The following is a 23,735-nucleotide window of genomic DNA, read 5'->3' on the forward strand; positions in this document are numbered from 1 at the left end:
CGAAATGGCCTCTCAATTCTTCAACAAAAAGAAAACAGCCTTCCCAAGGTACCACTTCGTTCATGAACAAAACTAAAAGCCGGCTTGATGAGTATTCTTGTTTTTAGTGTCAAAAACACAAATTCATTGGGCCGTAAGTGCAAGGTTACCAAATTGGCTAGTGATGACATCTTGCTTGAACTGCTTGATACAACTCAAGTATCATTGCTTGTAAACATTGAAACCTTTGGTGATATTCCTGTCTCCGTGACACCACACAGATCTTTAAACACAATATGTGGTGCCATCTCAGACAATGCCTTTCTACACTTAACAGAGGAAGAAATGCTTGAACGGCTGTGCTCGGAATGTGACTAACGTACATAAAAATAAAGTCCGCAAGGGAAAAAAAATTCCGACGATACTGCTGGTCCCCACCTTTGCCACCTTCACCCTCTCGGAGTCAATCGTGTTAGGGTGCGTACAAATCTGTTTGACCATATATACATAACCCTAGACGCTGTTTCAAACGCCAGTGTTTTGACCGCGGCCGCAATACCTGTACTATATGTGCCTGCAGCGATCACCAATCTGATGACTGCAATGCTGCGCCACGCTGCGCAAACTGAAAAAGGTGGCCACGCTGCTTATTCAAGGTTGTGTCTTGTCTAGAAGAAAAGGAAATAATTAACATAAACACAAAAGAAATATTTAAAAAAAGCAAGAAAGCATTAGGCAATGACACAGAAAACATTATCTGTCACATCCCTTACAAACGCTTCCGATATGCTGTGTGGGCATACCTGCCCAGTTAACACAGTGAGGCTGAAGCAGGGCCAGCCACGCCTCTGGCATATGCAGCCAGAGCAAGCCATGGCACCACTGAAAAAGGGCCCGCCGGCCACCAAATGGCAGCGCACAAGGCTTCCCCTGTTCAGGAAAAGCCTGCAATCCTTCAGCTTTTCCTTCAGGTGGTGGGTTCGACTCCCACTGCTGCCGGTTGCCCACTGGTTTTCTGGAATGGTACATGCCATTCCCCATTCTGGTGCTCAGCTTCTGAGGGTTGCATGGCTTGGGAAAGGAGCCCGCACCTTCAAATCCCACAACTGTGAGCCTGAAAAGGGCCACAAGTGGACTTTTGCTGCACCATGCAGATTTTGGGTTTGTTTGATGGCGGAACAAATCACTGGCCCTTCAAAGCAACGGTTTGGTCTAAGACCCGTTTCCCAAGCATTTCGCACCAGAAAAGCTGAGCACCAGACCAGGGGAAAGCTTGTACCCACTGCATCACCAGTGGGTACCCGGCGGCACTGGAGATCAAACCCAGCACCTCCCGAATGCAAGGCAGGTTCAGTACCTCAAGGCGAGTGCTTTGCGGTCTAGAATATAGAACTTTGGTAGAACCTAGAACCACTAAATTCTTCCAGTTTTCCTTAAGCTCACTGAAGGCAAGCTCTTTCCATGTAGACAAACTGCTGTAGGTGATAGCCATTGTTTCAATAAGCACGTGCTGAAAATTGTGCCATGGGGTTCCACTCTCACTGAGTTGTGTGCCACTCTGCTTGAGGTGGACCGAGTCATCCGGCACAACATTCTCCTTGTCACTCGTCTTTTGGAGCAGGAGAGAGTTCACTCGAAGCACCTGACAGATGGTAGCCAAGAACTCAACAATGGACTGCAGGGGTGCGATGTCTGCCAGTAAGGTGTAGAAAACACAAAAGGCCACATGGTTGAGAGAGTACAGCAGCAAGCTGCACTCCAAATTTTGTCGCTGGTCTGCCATCGCGTTGAAATGGCTATTGTGCAGGAGTTCAGACAGCTTCAATTGGAGCTATGTCTTGTCGTAAGCCATCAATGGCAGCAGCTCTTTTGATTTAACCATATCCCAAAACTTCAATCCAGATATCCTACGTGCTGCAAGTAGAAGGGAGACATAGGACATCTGAATGAGGTAAATGTCCTCTAGGCTCTCCTTGTTCTTGGCAATGGGTGTTTTAAGCAATGTGTGAGCCTTTGGGTTCCCAGCCATATAGGAAAGTCTCTTATTGACTTTTATTCTTAATTCCGCAGAGCTCATGTTCTTGGTATTGTTGTTGATCAAATCTCTTACTGGAGTCCTGCGTTCGTGAATAGCAATAATTTCAAAGAAGTCAGTCAGCACTCTTAAGACACCTTCTCGAACATCGGGACATGCGTTGTACAAGAGGTTACACATCACTTCAAAGTGTGTCTCCAACTCTTGCTGCAGGCCGTTCTGCACAAGTGGGAATGAGTTGAAAAAGATCTTAGCAGCAGAATGACGGGTCTTGTAGTACAGTGCCTTGAAACCACACCACAGAAGGGGAATGTAGCACCGACAGAGCATATCACTGATGCTTCTCTTCTTTCGTGCCAGATGCAGCGGTTATAAAAATTTGTGTAAGTTAGCACGGTGGCTCTCAGCATAATCTCCATTCACAGTATAGAACATTACACTCTGGAGATGCAATTGAAGAACCAAGGCCTGTGGCTGGTCTTCCACTGCTTTCCATGCAAGGATGTAAGCTTGAGCCAGCATTTGTACTTGCTCACTACTCATGTCTACTAATGCGCCATTCACATTATTGTAGTATACGACATCGGCAAGTCTTTTGTTTAGTGATAGCAGAAAGACCACAAACTTCCTCCCCTGGAGAGTGTTTAAGTAATTTGGTGAAACAACACAATGGGCAGGTTCTCCGTAAAAAAGTTCCTTGTCTTTGTCATCCAAATTTTTTTTGATGCTGTTATGGTATCTGAAACTTGGTACACTGAAGCCTCCTGTACCTTTGATCATTCTGATTATAAAAGCTTTGCTCTTTGCCGTCTGCAGAAAAGGGGTGGTGGTTTGCTGCTCCTTTTAAAACACTGTTTTAACACGCATATTGTTGAATTTTCTGCGTCAAATGAGAACTATGAGGCACTGACTATTCGAGATCCCTGTAGATTTTTCACAGTGATTTATCGCCCACTGCATGCAAACATCACCATTTTTCTGCGTTTTCTTGAGCAGCTTTTTGACTTGATATCTTTAAACAAGTATTTCTTATTTCTTAGTGGGGACGTTAACATTGACCTGACTGTCTCTTCAAGCTATCGAACTGGTCTGCTATCAGTTTTCGATGCATATGGCTTCGTCAACCTCATCAATGAGCCTACACGTATAGCATTATCTTCGCAAACTCTAATTGATATATTGGTTACCAATATCGACAAGCCTTCAACTTCTGGCACCCTTGTGTGGGACATTAGTGATAACTTGCCTATTTTCTCATTTATTCAAGATAAAACAGCAGCACAGATAAAAACTTATCTACATGGTTTTTTCAAAAGATCACTAATGCTTCTTTAAACAGTTTTCGTGCTGATATTCAAGCCCACAACTGGGCTCATGTTCTTGAGAACACTAATGTTGATTTCATGTATGACACTTTCTTGTCAGATATTACAGACATATACAAAAAGCATTTTCCTTACACGACACGCTCGAGTGCCAAAAACTCTCGAAAGCCATGGATTACAAGCTACCTACTAGCTCAAATTAAATTTAAAAATGCACTATACTGGAAAATCATAAAATCAAAAGATGCATCAGATTTTAAAACATTTAAGTCGTTCAGGAATCGTCTAAATGCTAAGCTTAAGAAGGCTAAAGATCAGTACTTAATGGTGCAGTTCAATGATGCAATTAAAATCACTGATTTGTTATGGAAGCGGTTAAACAGTCTTCGAAGTAAAAGCCCAGCTGTACTCACCAATTTGAGTGTGGGTAATACCATTGTGACTGACAAACAGCTATCTGATATGCTTAATGACCATTTTATTAGTGTTGGCACCTCAAGTAGTAAACCAGCAATAAGCTTTGTCACACTTCCTGGACCAAGTGCAGTTAGTAACAGTATGGTGTTTTTCCCCACAACTAAGACTGAAATCATTGCTGCATTCCAGACATTGAAAAATCCTAAATCGCAGGATGTGAACGACATGCAGATTGCCCCAGTGAAATATATCCTAGACCTGATTGCACCTGTCCTGAATAAGATATACAACTTGCTCTGGAGTGCAGCAGTTTTCCCAAGAGCATGCAGATTGCAAGAGTGGTAGCCCTACATAAAGGAGGTGATAAAAATGCCATAAATAACTATCGTTCCATCTCCGTACTACCCATATTTTCAAAAGGCTTGGAGAAAATAATGCACACGCACCTTTACAACTTCTTAAACAAATTCTCACTCATCTTGCCGCACTTGTATGGCTTCCTGAAAGGCAAATCCACAGAATTGGCACTATTAACAGAAAAAGAATTCATTATTGACGCTTTTGAACACAAAGAACTTGTACTAGGACTGTATATTGATTTCACGAAAGCATTTGACTGCATACATTATGTAACCTTATTGTCTAAGCTGCAGCATTACGGAATACGCGGTGGTGCAAATCGTCTCCTTTCCTCGTACCTTGTGGGCAATTCCTCTGCACGGGGACGCGCAGGCAGTCACTCGAGGCAGGACTTTGTACAAAGGGTTTATTCTCACATCAGGGGGGCCGGTCGTCGTCGTGGCAGCTGGGTCAGGTGGTCCGTTTGCAGGGCTGGTCCGAGAGCGAGAGAGCGCGAGCCTCTCCGGTCTCGCCTTATAAAGGCTTTCTCCCAGCCTCGCTCCCCCCGCCCCCCCACTCGGGAAGAAGGGGTCCGAGGCTACCCGCGGTGAGCGGCGCGAGATTTGACTTGCCCGCGAGCAGACCCTACATCTCCCCCCCCTCAAACGTCCGTCCCGGGGTCCGCCAGCAGGCGTTCGATGACCTCCGGGTCCGGGTCCATAGAGTCGTCGCAGGGGGGAGGGGTGCTTGCCGGGGGGCCGCTCACCGCTGGCTGGACGGGCTCCTCACGAGCCGCCTGGGGGAGCGAGGCGCCTGGCTCCGCTGGGGGCCCTGCCGGCAGCGCCCTCCAAAGCTCCTCGGCCGCCGGGGACAGCAGGTCTCTCTCCTCCAGGGTCAGGCCGCGGAAAGGCAGCGCCACTTCCTGGAGGTCACCGCCGCGAAGGGGCTGCGCCTGGTCCCGCCACCTGGACCGCGCGCAGTAAGAGATGGCCGCTCCGTTGGCGACCGTGGTCCAGGTGGCCACGTGCCGCAGGACCCTGGGCCGCTTGGGTTGCGGCTGCTCGGCGGCCGAAGCGCCGGCTGGGTGCTGAGGGGGGCCCTGCGCCTGGTCGTCTCTGGCCCTCTTGCGTTGGCCTGCACCACTGGGAGGTGCTCTCCAGTGGTTAGGCATGTGGTTTGGCGGCCGGTGGTGGCCACCGCGGCCGTGGAACCTGCGCCACTCGCGCGGCTCCTGCCGCCAGCCGGGTGGCGCGCCTTGATGGCGGCCACCGTTCGACGGTGGTCTGCCTTGCCTTCTGGAGTCCGAGCCACGGGCGTCGGTCCGCTGGAGCTTCCTAGAAGACATACTGAGAGGGCGAGAGCACTGCGAGTGATAATTGATCGAGAGACACGGGTGCTACCTGGTCCTCAGGTTGTAGCGTCGGTTGCAAACCGCACCGCTACCTGCTCGTCCTCCCGGGGGTGAGATCGCCGCATCGCGCTGATTTCCCACCGCTTCGCAGCCATCGTCCTTGCGAAGGTGGAAAGCCTTTAAATCAGCGACATGCACCGGACCGGTGGTTTCACCGTTTGTCAACAACCGTAACTGGTAGGTGAGCGGCGTAGTCCGTGCCGTAACTTCGTACGGCCCAGCCCACTTGTGCGCTAGCGACGCGGCGAAACCGCGCGCTGCGTTACTAAGTGGGTGCGTTCTCTTGAGTACTAAGTCGCCCGTGTTGAAAACGACGTGACGGCGACCTTTGTTGTACTGATCCGCCTGCTCCATGCGCGCCACATCGAGGTTTTCGCGGGCTGCTCGCTGCGCTGCCTCCAGGCGCTCCCGGAGCCTTGCCGCGTACTGCGAAAGCGGAGGGGGCGCAGGCCCCGCCGCGTCGAGTAGGGCATTCTCTAGCGGAAAAGCGATCTCTCTCCCAAAATTCAAGTAAGCGGGTGTAATACCCACTGACCTGTTCACGGTTGTCCTTGTAGCGAACGCCAGTTCGGACAGCCGCGCGTCCCAATCTCTGTGCTGCTCGGTCGTCGCGACCAGCATGCTCTTCAGATTTCGATTCACCCGCTCGGTTATGTTGCTCTGAGCGTGGTAGGGACTCGTTCTCCTGTGGCGGATTTGAAGCGCCCGACAAGAGTCTACAAAGACTTTGCTTGTGAAATACGAAGCAGTGTCTGTAATCAGGTCGGAAGGGAAACCGAAACGAGTGAAAGTCTCCAACAGTTTTTCCCCAATTCGTTTGGACACAAGCTTCCTAAGGGGGAAAACCTCAACCCACTTGGAATAGTGGTCCGTTATTACCAGGATGAATTGGTTTCCGCGCGCGGACCGAGGGAGAGGTCCCATGATATCGCACGCGACCACTTGCCACGGGTAGTTGCTAACTACCGCCTTCATCATGCCAGCGGGCTTGCCCGCCCGCGGCTTGGCTACCTGGCATACCGGACATGTACGGGCGTATCCCAGCACATCCTTTCTCATGCCTGGCCAGGTCGCGACACGGCATAACTTGTCGTAAGTCTTACTGCCGCTGCCATGGACTGCCAGCGCTGAGTCATGGAAGTACTGCAGGAACCGTTTCCGCAACCTTCTCGGGACCACGACTCGGAAAGGGGATGCTATCGCCTCTTCCTCGTCAAGTTGGGGGATGTAGCGGAGCAGCAAGCCATCATCGCCCAGCAGATACGCGTCGTACTTGCCCTCAGCGTTCCCGGTGCAAGCTGCGCTGCTCGCAAGCTCTTTCAGCACCCGCTGGCAAAGACCGTCTGCTTTCTGGGCCTCGATCAGCTCTTCTCTACTGACCGCTACTCCCCAAGACAGATTTCTTTCTGCCTCGCTCCTAGGAAGGCGAGCGGTCGCCGCCACGAGCTGCTGTGTTTCCCTTCCGTCACAGCACCGTGCGGGACCTTTGTCCGTCTCCTCTCTCTCCAAACCGGGCGCGACACTCCCGTCCGCCCTCTCCTCCTCTCCAACAGCGGTGACGCCGCTTTTTACAAAGCTGGGCTGCGCCTCTGAAGCGCTTTCGCCAGCATTCCATGGTGCGCGCGATAAAGCATCGGCCACCTTGTTCAAGCTGCCCCGGCGGTACTCGATGGCGTACGCGTAACGTTGCAACGTCAGCGCCCATCTCGCGAGTCTGCCTGCGGGGTTCTTGAGCCTCTTTAACCAAGACAATGCCTGATGATCTGTCTGCACGGTGAAGACCGCTCCGTCTAGGTACATGTCGAACTTCGACAATGCGAACATGATCGCCAGGCATTCCTTTTCGGTCACGGAGTAATTCCGCTCCGCCGATGTGAGCGTGCGACTAGCGAACGCGACAGGGCGCAGTTTGCCCTCGTGTTCCTGCAACAAAACAGCTCCAACACCGTAGTCACTAGCGTCTGTCTGCAAGACAAACTGCTTGTTCAGGTCGGGGAGGCGCAGACTAGCGGTATTCGCTATCGCGCGAGCCAAGGCAACAAATGCGTCACTCTGTTCCTTGCCCCAGACCCACTTCGAGCCTTTACGCAACAGCAGGTTCAGCGGCCTTGCAAGCTCCGAACAGCGCGGGATGAATTGCCTGTAGAACGCAACCATCCCCAAAAACCTCTGCAAGCTTTTCACATCCATGGGGCAGGGGTAGTTCAGAATTGCCTGCAGTTTGTCATCATTTGGTCTCAGTGTGCCATCATCCACGACAAAGCCCAAGAGGTTCACTCTCTTCGATGCCAACTGCACTTTCTTTGGATTGATGGTTAGACCGGCACGTCTCATTCTATCGAGAACGGAATTCAGGTGAATGAGGTGCTCCTCGAACGACTGTGAGAATATCACAACATCGTCGAGGTACGCCATGGCGTAGTTGAACCTTGCATCGCCCAGCACGATGTCCATCAGTCGCATGAACGTGCTCGGGGCGTTAGACAAACCAAACGGGAGTCGAGTAAATTCGAAGAGCCCGCGGTGGCAGGTGAATGCGGTTTTCTCAATGTCACCTTCGGCCACCTCAATCTGCAGGTACCCTCTGCTTGCATCTAGGACTGTGAAGAACCTCGCGTTCCCTAACGCGTACATCACAGCCTCGATCGACTGAAAAGGGTACGCAACCGTAGGCGTCAGTGAGTTGAGCTTACGATAATCAACACACTGCCTGACCGATCCATCTTTCTTCGGTGCTAGAACCACTGGTGACGCCCAGGGACTTTGTGAGGGTCTCACCGCACCAGTGTCAATCATCTCGTCAAGGGCACAGTCGAGAAGCTGCCTCTTATGCGCACTTAACGGCCTCGGGTTACACCTGAAAGGGCGCGTATCACCCGTCTGAATCTCGTGCTGAAGCAGGTCGGTTCTGCCCGGTTTCTCCGTGAAGCAATCCGAAAACGGGAGTAAAGTTTCCGCGAGCCTTCGGCGCTGACTACTGGGTCCTGAGAAAGATGCAATAATCGCTTCTAACGGGCCACCGTCTCTCAGCGTCTCGAGGGAGCTCACCTGCCTTTCTGTCGCACAGGTGTGGACAACCACCTTTTGTGCAGGACAGCCGGGCAAGGATGCGCTTTCGAAGGGAATGAGGGGGGCGAGCTGGCTGTAACGTTAGCCATTCTCCCCCATGTCGAGCACAATGCCTTCGCTCGAGAGAAAATCCCTTCCCAGAATTACTGGTATCGACAAGCCAGGCAGATAGACAAAGCGATGTCTCCGCTTTCTGCCGTCAAAGCGCATCGTAAGACGCACTGCTCCCTTTGCCTTTGCCGCCCCAGCTGCTAAGCTTAACGGGGTTTCGGCCGGTCTGACACGGATGTTACCTATCCGGCAGGCCTCGTACACCTCGTCACCGACCAGTGACAGCATTGAGCCCGTGTCTACGAGTGCAGAGTAGCATCGACCCGCTAACTGCACTAGCATAAAAGGGCTTGAGCGCGGAACGACTCCCTGAGCTCTACAGGCGAGCGGGACAAAGGCCTCCCCGTCGCCGGCGCGGGAGTTCTTTTCCTGACTAGCGCCTTGACAACCATGAAATTCTCCCGCTGACGGTGAAAGGTCGGTGCCACCAGACATCACCGCCAGCGCCTGGCGTTTCCCTGCATACGCCTAGCTTGGCATTCGCGTGCCATGTGGCCAGGCTGGTTGCAATTCCAGCAAAGCCGGTCATTCACCCGCCGCGTGGACGGAGGACCCCTCGTTCCACGAAGCGGTTGGGGACGGCTCTCCCCTTTCTCCGCGCATTCCTGACGCTCGCTCGGCGCGTGGCCTGTGAGGCCGGCACGACGCCGCTGCTCGAATGCGTACGGGTCAAGTGCGCGAGGGACAACAGGGGGTTCCGCCTGTCTTTCCACGGCCATTACCTCGGCGCGCCGAGCCCTCATCGCGCATTCTCGGCCTCCATCCCATGCGCATCCCGGTTCTAGCGATTCGGCTGGCCTGGGGGGCGGCTGGTAGCGCAGTTCGGTGAGTAAATCCGCCTGCACGGTCTTGGCCTCCTGCGCTAGGGCCTCGAGGTTTGTAAAACTGCGGCCCCGCAGATACGGCTTGAAGCGTGGGTGGCACTGCCTGATCACACGCGCAACCTGATCTCGGTCAATTGCCGTCGGATCTGCCCTCTTGTACAGCTCTTGCATTGCGCGTACGTACTCGAGGAGGCTTTCCTCTGGGTGTTGGGTGCGCAACGCGAGCTGCTCCAGCATCCGGCGCTCATAATCAGGCGGCAAGAACTCGGCGCGGAAACGGTCTTTGAAGTCCGCCATCGACTGGAAAGTCGGCTGGCAGCGCCTCCATCGCGCCGCGCTCTCGACGAGTGCTACAGGCAGGACCTGCCCTAGCATTACGTCATCTGGGGCGCCCAGAGCCCTCTGGTAGTCCTCGAGTTGTTGTAGAAACTCGTGGACTGATTTCGCGTCCGTGTACCCGGAAAAGGAGGGGACCTCCATATTTATCCGCGGGCGCGATGCTGTCGCCGATGCTACCGATGCTGCGGCCTGGTTGGCGCCAGCCACCGAACCGAGCTGACGGGCCAATGCGGCAAGCATCTCAGTCACCTGCCCCGTTACGGCCGCCGCGTCGGCCGTCTCACTACCGGCTGCCCCGCCATCCAAAGCCGTGGCTGAAACATCCTTTCTGGGAGGCATAGTTCGCGCTAACTGTCCGGCCGCACCGGCTAACTGCTCATGGCAACAAGAACATTCATATACACAACAATCTATCTACAAACACACGGAAATACACAACAGAAAACGCCCGAAAACTACATAAATAACACGAAACCCCTAACAAATTTACAACACTACACAAGTCGCTACCCCGCGAACATTCCGCCTGACCCGCTCCTTAACCCTATCGGTCCGGCGTGGCCCCGAACAAAGAGGGCCTGCCACGAGTCTGGCTGCACGTCCCAAAATCGGCAGAGAAATCGTCCACAAGGTGTTAATTTAAAGCCGCACGCTGGGCGCCATTATTTGTGGGCAATTCCTCTGCGCGGGGACGCGCAGGCAGTCACTCGAGGCAGGACTTTGTACAAAGGGTTTATTCTCACATCAGGGGGGCCGGTCGTCGTCGTGGCAGCTGGGTCAGGTGGTCCGTTTGCAGGGCTGGTCCGAGAGCGCGAGCCTCTCCGGTCTCGCCTTATAAAGGCTTTCTCCCAGCCTCGCTCCCCCCGCCCCCCCACTCGGGAAGAAGGGGTCCGAGGCTACCCGCGGTGAGCGGCGCGAGATTTGACTTGCCCGCGAGCAGACCCTACAACCTTCAAAACAGGTGCCAGTATGTCAGCCATAACAATCACAATTCCGACATAAGAACCATCACTTCCGGCGTACCGCAAGGGAGTATTCTTGGACCTCTGCTATTTGTTGTTTATATTAACGACATTTTTTCTTTTCTAAACATAGCTACATGGGTTGGGTACGCGGATGATACTGCTATGTTTTTCAGAGGGGCAAATACTGATGATCTAGGCTGCTCGGCAAATCACGCTTTATCATTAGTTAGAGACTGGTCGCAAAGAAATTACCTGCGGTTGAATACCAAAAAAACTCAAGCTATTCTTTTCCGTACTAAGAACACAAAGGTAAACATTAAGGGCAAAATTCTTTTAGACTGCGAAGAGGTAAGCATTGTTATGAAATTAAGACTTGGCGTAACATTATCGGAAACTCTAACTTGGAACAAGCATGTTGATGTGCTTTGCAACAAACTTAATAAGGTTTTCGGTATACTAAATAGACACTGCAACTTTTTGCCAACAGCAGTTAAACGCTTAATTTATAACGCACTATTTTTGTCGACACTTAACTACTGCCATTCAGTCTGGTCAACTACATCGAAAGAAAACATATAGAAACTTAAAATCTGCCAGAAACGTGCCTTGCGTGCTATTGCTAATATCCCTTGTCGTGCACACACTTCCGATTACTTCTTGCGCTATAAGCTTCTTCCCACGGAATGCATTTATCCTTACCGTCTAGCTTGTACATATCGCTCATCCGTATCGGCGTGCAATCACAGCATCCTGAATTTGTTAAACCTTCACCCCCGCACTTACATTTACAATACACGTCATAATGACGCATGGGTGGTGCCTCACTGTCGCACAGAGTACGGTCGCCAGTCCATTTTGTATCATGCTGCTATTCTTCTTAATAGCCTTACGCTCATCGATACTTACCCGGAAAAATTGTCATTACGAGCGCTACATGCACATTTCCTTGCAGCCAACATCACATGATTCTCTTGTATGTTTGCGTTTTGTGTTTTTCTTGGTGCCTTTTATTTTTTATTGGTGCTTTTTTTTGCTGTAAAATGTCTTCTAATTTCTGCTACCACTAAAGGTAACGTTTTTCCAGAATTTTAAAAAACTTAAAATTATTAAACTGAATGTTTATGCTGAGTGTGTAATTTTTATGTTTAAAACCTGATGTGTTCTCGAATGTGTGTTTCGAATGTATTTAAAACTGCATGTGCTTTCATTTGGAGTGTTTTTGTTCTGTAGGGTGCAAATTTTTTAGGTCTGTGAGATGAAGTGTGAAATTGAATCCTGTATAATCTGTACGAGCACTACTGCCAAACTGTACATAGAGGGGGCCGGGCTTTGTCAAGCCGCAGTTATGCGGCTTTTACCCGTCACCCCCTTTTCTCCTTGAGAGAGAAAATAAAGACGATTTGATTTTGATTTGAAATTGCCTTTCTTTCGTACAGGTTTGTCTGCAGCCAGGCCATCTTTCATCTGGATGGCTAACCGCCTCATTCTTGCTACCTTCACCTTTGAGTGCACTGCAAGTGACAGCCACACGGCCTTTAAAAAGGTATGCAGCCAAACGGACTCTCACCTCTCATGCTTCCTGGCATGCCAGGAAGCACACAAACTGTGTGGTGTCGAGGAGCTCCCCTCCATCCATCAGGGGAAGGGTGCCGTGCAGGAAGAGCACCGCATCCACAAGAGGTGTGCACACCATGCCTGCATTTGCAGCTGCGTGGGAAAATTGCCACAAGCAAGGCGTTCCATCTCTGATGTCTCCTCTGAAAATACCTGTAGAGCTTGTCAAAGAGTGTTTTGCAGAAGCGCTTCAATTCAGCTGTAGGCAGCTCTGCAATTCTTCTTTGCCACTTTGCTTTGCCGAAACTTGCCTATCACATGCTAGCGGCAAAAGTTCATCTAAAGCAGCAGCGCCGGTACAGTGTACAACACTGGGCTCCATTCGGGTCGCTGCATCTACCACGGGCACCGTTCACTCGCGTGCTTGTGTCAAAGGCAAGGCAAGGTCCATTGCCTACGGTGAGGCGATGGACAAAAATCAGAGCTCGCCTCCGCCACATAGGCGGCAGAGCTCTCTTGGGTGAAAAAAAAAGAAAAAAATCTATTAAGGGGCCCCCAACAAGCAAGGTTCTGAATACATCCCTTGAAAATTATCATGGCACTTTTTATTCACTGGAACTGGCATGGAATATCCTTAAAGACTATCGCGATGCAACAAACCTCCCAATTTCTCTGTCGCCTTAGCATTGTGCCTACAGGAGACCGACTTGGGAGTTACTTGGAAGGCACCAGTCACAGCACTCTAGGATAGTTCAGCTCCTATAAATTACATTAAGATGGCCTCTGCTCCTGCCCTCATGAAGGCAAATTCTGTTTTTGAAATGACTGCACTGAACAGAAGCATCACTGATTGCTGCTGCTTCCTTTGACAATCCACACACAATTCCTCGTAAGGCAAAATGGCTTGCACTGCAGTTGTAGCAAAAATCTCCATCTATTTTTAGAGATATCGGAGAGCAGGCAGGAGGTGATAAATCGTAATATTTTTCAAGAACTGCATGTGCCATCAACTGTACAGCTTCATTATTACTTCAGTGACACGATCATAGAAAGCAATGTGCCAAACTAATCATCATAGTGAAGGTATTCTGGAGCTGTTCAAATGCCAGCTTCTTGCCCTGTGAGCCTCTCCAACTGCACCCAAGTGGTTTTCGTGGTCAGCAAGAGCCATAGCAGAGTCTGTACGCAATCCTGGATGTCTGTCCCCCCAAATCTTGAGAAGTGGTGAACCTAAGTAAAGAAAGCACAGTGCATACAAATGGCTAGATCCAAGCAATCAGTTTTCATCCTACACGGCTTAGCAGCTTTTCGAGGTCACTGTCTTCCAACAAGTACTCATCAACCAGCAGCAGCTCCTGGCAATGCAGGCCAGTCATTGGGGAGATAGTAGTGCTGGCTTTGTGTTTATGACTTAAACACCCTCGTAGTTGTCAATTTGTGTAACGTACACATCTGATTATCAAAATGCTCCTTCTCAAAAGCTGAAAGATGTAAACAGATATTTACGAGTAATTCTTTAGGCCGCTCATACTCTTAATTGTTTGATGAAGACTGCAGAAGTACAGATAAAAAGTTGCGTTCTTCCTGCTCGCATGCATTTTTCACTGACTAGTTCAAAATGTGGTGGAACTCCTAGTTATTACAATTATTTAGATAACTCTGTTCACATAGCAGTATGAGAGCTATCCGAGTAAAATAAAGGATCATTCAGAACATATTACTGCTTTAATTTAGAGCAGTGAAAGTAGTGTATCCTGAATAAATACAACTGAGTGCATACTTCCTGGAAAGCGTATAGTTATAATTCTTATTCACACTTGCGTGCAGGGTAGTGGTACGGATGTGTATAGCACAAGTCATAATCGTATATATTAAGAATATAATGCGTGCACTTCAAGACTTCCCTTGAGCGAATAACACTGGAAACTATTAAACACAAATCATTTGTAGTTCTAAGCTATAAAAATTTAGTGCATTTGAATTTCTCACCAAGGAATCACTGGCTGAAGCAGTGGAGTTGCTGTTCCAAGGATGTTGAAAAATGAAAAATGGAGAATGAGAAAATATTTTGCACTAGCACTTGTAATGCTTCACAAAAAGATAATTGCTGCAATATGTATAAATAGTTTGTGCTGTGTGATGCAGCACTCTCCACTGCACACAATGTAGATGCGATGCAAGCTGAACTGATGAATTATACTACAATCAAGAGGCTATATACACAAGGAGCAACAAGTGGCTATAATTGTTCAGCACATGCCTGCTCCATACACTGTCATAAGTCCTTGATTCCAGATTGCTAAAATCATTTGGTCTTATGCCAAGGTCTAGACTCTCTAGACAAACACCCAACTTTCCAAGCACAGTAGAGAAGAGCTAAGAACACTACTGTGCTCCATTTGCAATTTGTAAGGGAAATTAAATGATAGTCCCAGCAACTACAGAGTAAAAAAAAACATTGGGATTTCCAGTTAGAACCAACTGATTTTTTCACACTATTGGAACCAATTGGGCACAAAACCAAATGGTTCCAATTGGGCAGAATACCAACTGGTTCCAATGGTGTCCAAAAATCAGTTGGTTCCAATTGGATTTGGAAACCCAGTTGGACCAGCTAGGGTTATGCGTGTCATCCAAAAAATGGCCTGTTTGGAAACCACCTGGCAACATGCAAAGTTTCACACAAGACAACAGACATTAAAGGATACTTTCAGATAATTTATTTATTAGGAAAAGTAAGAAAAATGCATGTATTCTTGGCATTACACCTCCGTGGCCTTAACCCCAGACCTAGAAAGGACAGAAGACAAACTATTACTCACCAATAAACCACTTATTTTCAGTATAAAAAGCAGCTTTGAGCTTTGACTATGAGAGCAACGAAATGCAAACTGTACATGTACAACCTTCTCTTGTGTTTGTTACTTGGAAAAAAAAAAAGGTGAAGAGTGCTGAATAAGAATGTTTTCCTAAATAACTACTGAAAATCTTTTCCCATGCCCTTGCTTGGGTGGCACAAAATGAAAAAGCAGGCAAAATACCAGAAGTGCATATCATACTAAGTGCACTGAACTATACATCCTGCACAGTATTTGTATACACACATACCGCTTGGCTGTTTTTTCACTTATAAAGTGATTGAAGGACTTCATGGCATTCACCATGAGTCTGTCTGACAGGCCGTGTTAGTGCAGGTGCTCCTTGTAGCAATCTGTGAAAAAACAAAAAAGTTACAAAGTTCAGTGTACCGATCAAATTAGCTTGCCATGTGCCAATCTGCATGTTCCAGCATTTATGGCTCAAAGCTAACTAATGGTTACATCTGAGGACAGCTAATGCGGCACTCGGTTATCCTGCACTGTCCAATGTTTTTAAAGCTTTCCAGTGGAAGCCGTACACTTTTGTATCCATGTATCACAAGCACATTTCTGTGCAAGTCAAAAAGTGCACAACCCTCCCACCCTTGCTGTTGTTTATAACCATATGATCTGACTTATGCTGCGTTTCTGTACCTCCCAACATAGACACTTTCCACGGTGTCAGCGCTTCTTGTCTGGGGCAGTCCGGGTACCGAGGGCAGTGTTTTCCCGAAAACATGACAAAGTATGCAACATGTATACCCTGGTCATCACTTAATATCTAAGTAAAATGAAACCAAGTACATGCCTTTGCCTTCAAGGGACTTGTTTGCCAGTGCTGCTGGGTCCCACAGAGCCACAAGAAGGTCTTTTACAAATAGAGAGTCTTTTGCCCGGCTCTATATTGCTTTCCACACATGATCAGGGATTTTGAGTCCATTCCCAAGATCAAACTGTAAATCCAAAAATTAATAAGTTTGTTCACAATTGTTTCACATAAGTCACAGCCATGCATGTGTCATGCTTACATAGTAGTGCCAAATTCGAATTTGAATGGTGAAGAGTACCTCATAAATGTACATCACCTGTCCGTGAGCAAAAAAACCAAAGTTCACTCATTATTTTTGCATGCTGTAAGACATCCAAGTAGAAATTATATTCATCTCTCTCTGAATAAACAAACATAGCTGTAATCATGGCAGTTAATTACAACACAAGTAGACAATGCACCCTTTTTTAAGTCTCCACTATTCCAACTGCCAAACATGAAAAGCAGTGATAAGTAAAACACAGGAGCTTACTTGCCCGTTCTTTTTAGCAAGCAATATTATTGGCAGTGCAAGACAAAACGCAAACTGACCCTGCATGCCTAAATCGCTCTCACATTGCATGATACAGTATTTGTGTGTTGGCTGTAATAATATTTGCCAATAGTAATTGCAGCCATCAAGCTCTCAACTTTACTGCATTGGAAAAGCTCTCCAATGGCTTTCCAAAATTGTCCCCGAACCTTGTCGGCTGATGAGTCCTCCAGCGCTTCATTGCTGCAACCAGTGGTCTTTGGTGAAGGTGGCGGGCTCTGTCTATGTGGCCCAGTATGGGAATTGTTGGCCAAGCTTTCCGTGACAGGTCTGCGTGGCTGAGGTGGAAGCCAATGCATATCATCCTTCGGGCATACAGCAGCTGTGCAAGTTTCACATATAACATGCTTAAAAGCAATAGCAGCCCATAAGTTTGAGCACAGCATGCATTCCTTTCACATTGCGTGCGAGCTTTGTCTTGTTGATTACAAAAACAGTACCCCTTGACAATGGTTGAAAAGTACCTTTCATTCAAGCATTGCGAAAAAATTCCCTCTGGACGTCAAGCTGAAAGGTACCATACCTTCATTCCTCATGTTGATTATATCTGCTAACGGCAGGAACTGAGGCGCTGCCGTCTCAAACAGCACCTGATGTAGTGGAATGTTGCGAGCAGCTTCTTCTAGATCCTCACGACCCGGGAACCCCACCTCTGGTGTCAGGCCCAGGTAGACGTTCGGAAAAGCTTCTAGCCAAAACTTCGCTTCAAGCCAGCCGCCGGCAAAGCCTTCAAGGTGTATTGGGTGGTAAAACTTAACTGTCTCTCTAATGAAGTTCACGGTGTCTTGAGTTGCGCTGCGGGAATATCTGACCACGGGGAGGTGCTGTTCGGCAGCCAAAACTACCTGCCTCTTACAGGCGTGTTTTTGCTGCTTGTGGTTGGGCCAGCGCCATCGGAGTAATCCAGTCCGATCGCGCCTGCTGCCATCGCCGAGTCATAGCCAAGGGCGTGGACGAGGGCCATGTCGACCGCTTCCGAGTATTCGTTGGCATAGTATGGGGGGCATCCGAAAGAGCCCCAGAGACAGTCTTCCTCCAGCAAGGCTTTCCATCTGCTGCAACGTTCCAAAGCAACTGGGTTGTAGAAGATTGCACTGCAGCCACTGTACAAATATGAGAATGTATGACGATGATTCAGGAGGAACTCGGCAAGCGTTCCGACATTGTCTAACCTCCTAAACACGTCTTTGCGGTGGCAGAACATGTCTACGATGTCATTCTCCCATGCTGCTGCATACGGCTGCGCCCATTCAGCTACAGTTCGAATAGCAGATGAAGTGTCCGGACAGAGCTCCTGGGACAAAGACTGCATGTCAACGTTCAGCTGGCTTTTAGCTGACTATGGCTGGTTCTCTGTCGTTGCTGTCGATGGAACGAGCCAGTGCGTTTGCTACCGGTATCGAGCACACTGCGGGTCTGTAGTCTATCCTAATACGTGTTTTTCTCATGCTGGAGGGAACACGTCAATGGGCACGCACCTCGAGGGCCTGCGCGCTCAGCAAGGAAAGAAGGGAGTAGCCGGTGCCACTATGCACACCAACCTCTTCTTTTATGTTCATGTAAATAAAAAAAGGACATTTGCTTGGCCACAGCCCTTCTTTGGGTGCCACTGTACCATAGCGCATGCTAGTGCGTTATTGAACCTGTCTTTTATGCAAATATTCGCCTTATTTTTATGGGCTACGGTAAACGGAGCATACCTCATATTCATCTGATCATCATCATCAGCCTGACTATGCCCACTGCAGGGCAAAGGCCTCACCTATGTCTCTCCAATTAACCCTGTCATTTGCCAGTTGCGGCCAACGTATCCCCACAAACTTCCTAATCTCATCCACCCACCTAACTTTATGCGCTCCGTGCTATGCTTGCCTTCTCTTGGTATCCACTCGTTGCCCTTAAAGGTGCACTGAAGAGGAATTTGAACTCGTTTCTTTGCCGCGGGAACTCAATCTGCACGTTCCGAACATTCTTAGAAACTTCGATTTATTGCCCTGTGTGGCTGATTTTCCTAATTAAATCGAATTAACGTCCGGCTCCCGCCTTTTTTTTTAATTCTCCCTTGTACGGTGGGCGGAGTCGACCAACGCGCGGAGTGCCTTTCAGCCAGTCCCGCGGCAGCTTGCCGCCCTGCCATCGGCGGAGTAATACGTAGTAGTCCGTAGAAGCAAATAGTCCGCACGTATTTTTATTTCTGCGGGCTTATTTTGCGGCTATATTATCTGCGAATGAAACTATTTATTCACGGAAACCTAAAAAACAAAATAAAGCGAAAGCAAAGCCTCCACGGAGCTGGCTGCAAGGCACTCTACACGTTGGTTGACTCCGCCCACCATACGAGGGAGAATTAAAAAAAAAGGCCGGAGCCGGACGTTAATTCAATTTAATTAGAAAAATCAGCCACACAGGGCCATAAATCGAAGTTTCTAAGAATGCTCAGAACGTGTAGATCGAGTTCCCGCGGCAAAAAGACGAGTTCAGATTCCTCTTCAGTGCACCTTTAAGGACCTAACACCTAACATTTTTCTCTCTGCAGCTCACTGAGTTGTCCTTAACTTAAGGTGAACCCGTTTCGTTAGCTTCCATGTTTGTGCCCCGCAGCTGCGATGCAGCTAGTGCATCAAGGTAGACCAGGGGTTTTGTACCCCTGGTCCACCTTGATGCACTAGCTGCATCACGTTCATGCAAGTTGACATTTTGAATTACGCTTGTGGAAGAGATGGATTTCGGAAGCAAGGCAGTTTATTACCTTTTTTCTGCCTGAAACGGTGTGTAACTTGTCACCTTGTACTGTTTTAATGACAGCATGTTTTCAGCAAAAATGAACATGCATATATCACCATATATGGTGAGTTAAGCTGACTTCGTGAGGGTGGTTGATGCATGCAGATCTGAAGTAGCAGGTGTGACAAATGGCAATCAGAGCCAGTTGTGGTTATGAGAGAGACAGAAGACACCTTATGGCAAAGAGTGAGAGGGCGGGATATTAGGTTTCTTAAATGTCTGTGGTGCTTGCAGTATGCTAAGCAAGCAGAATGAAATGCATTGAGCAAGTGTGCACATTCTTGAGGACATTTATAAGCAGACATACCACGGCCCACATAGGATAAGGATATCATACATATAAGCAAGACATAGGTAGGATACAAATACTGTTTCAGTGCCATTGCAAAAATTGTTTTCTAAATATATCAGCATGCAATTAACTTTTGATATTTTATAGGCAATATTAGTTTTAGAGATGTCATTTCGAATAATAACAGTAGCGATTTTTTGGTATCAGTCAGGGAATTGAACTGGAAGTAATGAGAAATCTACCTGTATAACCGGGCTCACAAAACAGAGCAGAGACGTCCCTGTATTGCGAAAACTTATAGCAACATTTTGAAGCAACAAGGACGAGCAAGACGATTGGCTGTGTGTACCTAATCATTTTTGTCGTCCTTGTTCCAGGGTGGTGATCGTTACTAGCTTACGCACCTACATACAATGAGCATGCCATCATGCGGCTGTACAACTTAACTTTGCTCCACATTTCATGCTTCATGGTCATTGTGCATTTGCCAAACAAAAACAGAATCACACATCCCACACGTCACCAACTGTTCACATACCTGGCTGTGGGTGTGAAGGTGTGTGTAGGTGCGAAAGTGAACTGCATGTGGGTGCAAAGATGAATTGACAGCTGATATGTCCTTGTGAAGGTCTTCCTGCAGTGAGTGCACTTGAATGTCCTCTTTGCGTGTGGATGCGAATGTACCTCACCCTATTGATCTTCTGGCAGAAGCTCTTGCTGCAATGTGTGCACTTGTATAGCTTTTCACTTGCAAGAGCGTGAAGGTGGTTCTTCAGGAAGAACTTTCTACAAAAGGTCTTGCTGCAAAGTTTGCAGTGAGAAGGCCACTTACCGCTGTGTGTTCTATGATGGTTCTTGAAGTGAATCGTATGAACAGCTGTCGCACAGCCACACATAGGGCACAGGAACCGCTGCCTGCCTGCTTGCAATTTCCTTGCAGGTCAGGAGCTCAATGCTCTCCCAGTAGTGGCAAAGCCTGCACAATGCATTAAAGCATGTTTTCTAGGTGAGGGATATGCCCTATTAATTTTGTTGGGAGCACTTTTGAAGCAAGACCAATGATTGATGCAGGTCTTTTAAGCAGGTGTTCTAATATTTGACAAAAATGATGCCACAGTTGGTGCATTAAAGTCAGACCATAAACAAATCTGTTCTCGAGTCGGCATGGAGCTGAACAGTGCACACAAAAGCACATTTGTGGCATTAAGAAGCTCCACAGTTCATAGCTAAAGACCTTTTTCAAGTAAATATCACTTACATATTTTAATCAAACTTTCCAGTTGCTCTTTCATGCATCCTATGTGTAAAGTTAGTAAATATGTGTGAGCACAAATAATAAAATACCGAAAAAATCAATGGATTGCGAGGCACAGGATTTGATTTTGAAATAGGCGTAAAAAATATGTCGCACTCTCCGATTTTCACTACCAGTGTGAAATAATGAAGTCTTACTGACATTGCTCTAATGTGAATTATTAACAATTAACGAATTATAACCAAGCTTTGTCACCTTTGTCTTGTCCCTTTACACTTTAAGCCTTAAAGGCAAGTACAACTAAGTATGTGACTGTGCTTGCCTTAAAGGCAAGCACAGTCGCACTGCACCAGTGCTAGGGGATCACTGACATCTTCACATAGCTGCCACTAAACTTTTATAATCTCTCTAAATTTAATGAGACTGGCCTGGTCACCACAAAAGCTTCTCTGAGAAAACAATAGCAAGTATAGGGCAATGCATACAAACTGCACCTTACAAATATTTTGAGGTGCGTGGCAGCAACAAAAAAGTGTGAGATGCTAGCAGAAACTGTTGCTCTTAATGCAAAGTGAAAATAATGTAAAAGATCATTTATTTGGAGTATATGAAAACTTCAACGGAGATTGAACAAATCAAAGTAGCTAAAGCAAACAATGTTGATGATGATGATACACGTTATGGTGCATAGGTTGCACTTTTCTAAACAGCGCCACGGCACAAGGTACTTTTTTTTGCACAAGGTGGGATCAGAGACCCATTGTCTAAGCATTTGGCAAACCATCACATAAAACCTCAATTGTAAAACAATACTACCTCAGTTTTGTTACAATGGTAAGCAAACATGCGAATTCACATTACAACAAATAAAGGCGCACTCTTGAACACATTGCACTGCAGTGAAAAGGAGGAATGGCTTTGCCAAAAGTGATCCACTGACTAGTAACTTGCCTTTCATCGACTATGGCACAGAATCCTATAAATACAAAAAAGTGATATCTTATCACTGGCCGAATGTTCGAGGCATTCCTACTCATGTGCTTTGCCCTTTTAGGCTTTATCCATAAACACATAGAGAACTGTGACAAGATTATATAGACCAGTAGAAACAAAAATACATCAGCCAGGAACAAAGAAATTAATGCTGATGTTCTCATAGGGATTAGGACACCAGTGATAAATTAGGATCACAAAAGGAACTGGATTGTTGCAGTGCTTCTTGTATAATTCTGGTACCTGTGCTGTGTAACCTGACTTTAAGGCACTGGATCTGAACACTGCACTTACAAGCAAATATTCTGATGCTTCCAACTACATTCAACTTACATACAAGAGAGTGCAAGCTTAGCACTTCTTTGACCCTTAAGGTGACCGTTAAGACAAAGTTTGATCTTCCATTTCCAAATACTGAGCATTCTACAGATTTAAACTCATTAGTTTCACTGACAATTTCTTGTTCATATACTCAAAATCATCAGCGATGCAATGGCCACACTTTTTCTGCTGCTTAATGCATTACCAGGCAAGAATTTTTTCAATATGATATGTTTACTGACCAATTCTGGTACCAGAGGAACACAATGTTCAAGAGGTCAGCCAACTTTGGGGCCATATTCAAATGAAAAACTTGTCAAAAAGCATCAATTAACCCCGCCATGGCCACATTCCTATTGGTTGGCCGTACCCGGTGGCCGTGTTGCTTTTTTGAGTCATAGGTGGCTGTCGTTTATGTCACGGACATGACAGAAGTGATGACGTTGCACACCTAATTGTACAGGCACAAATTGATGTTTTTTTGTGATCACTTTGAGGTGGTGAATTTGACCATTGCGTTTTTGACAGAAAATGGCGGCGGCATATGTGGCTATAAGACTGAGGCGGCTGCGGTGACGCAAGCAACGGCGAAGGAGGGCGCACGAAGACGCGTTTGACTTGCTGGATGAGCTGTTCTGGTGCCTTTTTCGACTGGAGAAACAGACTGCGGTGTGGCTGTGCGATGAACTCGCCGTTGAGATGGGAGGTGTGCATGCGAGTGCATTGTTGATGCGGCGGCAGGTGCTGTGTGCACTGTGGTTCTTTGCCACCGGCGGCTTTCAAGCTGCTGTTAGTAACGAGGCGCACATCGGCATCATACAGCCAATGGTAAGCAAGCGCGTGTGGCAGGTGGCGGCGGCAATATGCAAAGTTGGCGTGCAGAAGGGCTGGGTTCAGTTCCCTGTGAGCCCTGAGAAGAAGGCGGCGGCAAAGGAGGGCTACCTTTGCAATGGCAGCATCCCTGGCGTCGTCGGGTGTGTCAATAGCACACTCGTTGCCATCAAGGCGCCACGGGGCAATGCGGCTTACAGGGCAGCCTTCTGGAGCCAAAAGGATATTATGGCCTGAACGTAGAGATCGTAGTAGAATTTGGCCTCTGCTTGCTCACATGTGTTCGGCTACAAGTTTGGGCATCGAAAGTGGAAGTTCACAACTGAATTTTTACTGTATGTTCCAGATTTGCGACGCCAACATGTGCATTCTGGCCATCAACCCCCACAGCCCAGGATCATGCCATGATGCTTTTGTGTGGCGCTATTCGTGGATCCAGCGAGAGACGGAGGGAGGGCTACTAGCCGATGGAGAGTTTCTGCTCGGTAAGCAGAAGAAAGCCCTGTCAAACATCAGGCCATCCCACTTACACATAGCACTTTGCAGTGACCTGCATGCACTGAAGCTAAAAGAATCAGCCTCGTAAGTTAGTGTTTTGAAGACACGGTGTAGTATGATATGCATGCCTTGTCCAAGGAGACTGTATCTTACTACTTATCACGCCGAACACAA

At 47.9% G+C, this 23,735-nt stretch overlaps 1 long non-coding RNA gene across 1 annotated transcript in view; it reads left to right on the plus strand.

The window, feature by feature from the left end:
* Positions 1 to 23,458, plus strand: part of LOC149355979 (uncharacterized) — a 44,860-nt gene extending 21,402 nt beyond the window's left edge. Inside the window, exons 4-5 of the long non-coding RNA XR_016289781.1 lie at positions 12,251 to 12,357; positions 23,410 to 23,458. This is a non-coding gene — a long non-coding RNA (uncharacterized LOC149355979). The remainder of the gene's footprint in view (positions 1 to 12,250; positions 12,358 to 23,409) is intronic.
* The last annotated feature ends 277 nt before the right edge of the window (positions 23,459 to 23,735 follow it).

The sequence above is a fragment of the Amblyomma mixtum genome, chromosome 3 (genome assembly GCF_055824585.1).
Source record: "Amblyomma mixtum isolate Tamu chromosome 3, ASM5582458v1, whole genome shotgun sequence".
Classification (NCBI taxonomy): Eukaryota; Metazoa; Arthropoda; class Arachnida; order Ixodida; family Ixodidae; genus Amblyomma; species Amblyomma mixtum.